Genomic DNA, 1468 nt, shown 5'->3' with positions numbered 1-1468 from the left:
ACTAGACCAGGTTGCCCAGGGCCTCGTCGAGCCTCTCCTTGAATATCTCCAGGGATGGGGCCTCAACCACCTCCCTGGGCAACCTGTTCCAGTGCTCCACCACCCTCACAGTGAAGAACCCTCTCCTCATCTCCAGTCTAAATCTGTTCCCCTCCAGCTTGAATCTCTTTCCCTCCAGATTTTCTAATGACTGTGTGGAGCATGGAGGCAATGCCACCCCACACCTACCAAGGAGCGTGTTCCCCAGGGGAGGATGGAGCTCCCTGCACTTTTCAGGCTGTCACCCCGTGGTGGTTTCCATCAAAACCCTGCCTGGTGTCACCTCCGGAGACCATCACCGTATTTTTGATGACGGCACGTGTTAGCAGGTGGTCTTATCTCCACGCAAAGCTGCAACACACGATGAAATATGAATATGAGAAATGGTCGCACTCCAGCCTGACACTCCTCACCACCGTGCCGTGCGGCGAAAGCATCTTAAATTAAAAGCAGTATCTGTCTTCTGCAGTACACTTCTTCCTCCGGGGCTCTCTAGTGAAGCCGTCAGATGCAGTTGATATTTATTTCACAAATGTTGTAAAAGAGGGGATGGGTAGTACTGTAGGAACAACCCTGCTGCTGCCCTTTGGCTCAGGAGCAGTATCAGAGATCAATGCAACGGCAAAGAGTGGGACAGGCCTTCCCCAGGGCACACAGCAGAGGTGGCTTCCCTGTCCCCCCCAACGCTGGCCTGGAAGGAGGAATAACTGGGCCAGCAGCCACATGAGCTGTGGTGGGCCCTGGGGGGGCTGGCTGGCCATGAGGACCTTGGGGGCTTCAACATGGGTTGAAAGACAGGCTGAGAGAGCTGGGGTTGTTCAGCCTGGAGAAGAGAAGGCTCCGGGGAGACCTCAGAGCAGCCTTCCAATATCTGAAGGGAGCTCCAGGAGAGCTGGGGAGGGACTCTTTGTCAGGGAGTGCAGTGACAGGACAAGGGGGAACGGTTTTAAATGGGAAGAGGGGAGATTGAGATGAGATACCAGAAAGAAATTTTTTACTCTGAGGGCGGTGAGACACTGGAACAGGTTGCCCAGAGAAGCTGTGGCTGCCCCATCCCTGGAGGGGTTCAAGGCCAGGCTGGATGGGGCTTGGAGCAACCTGGGCTGGTGGGAACTCCATGATCGTTGAGGTCCCTTCCAACTCTAACCATTCTATGACTCTATGATGCTATTTTTATGGGGGAGGGGTACACTCTCTGTGGTTGGTGAGGATGACAAGTGGAGTGATAACCAGGCTTTAACCACTGGCAGGCACGGGGGGGGACCCCAGGAGGAGGTGTTCTCCCCACACCTTCTCTCCGGGGCTGTCCTTGGGCATTTGGGGGGGCTGTGGGGGCAGTGGGGCCGGGCAGGTGCCGGTGCAGTCAGGGTTGGAGGAGTGGGATGGGATGGGATGGGATGGGATGGGATGGGATGGGATGGGATGGGAT

This window comes from Calidris pugnax, unplaced genomic scaffold, assembly GCF_001431845.1.
Source record: "Calidris pugnax isolate Ruff unplaced genomic scaffold, ASM143184v1 scaffold210, whole genome shotgun sequence".
NCBI lineage: Eukaryota > Metazoa > Chordata > Aves > Charadriiformes > Scolopacidae > Calidris > Calidris pugnax.
This window is presented reverse-complemented; position numbering follows the sequence as displayed.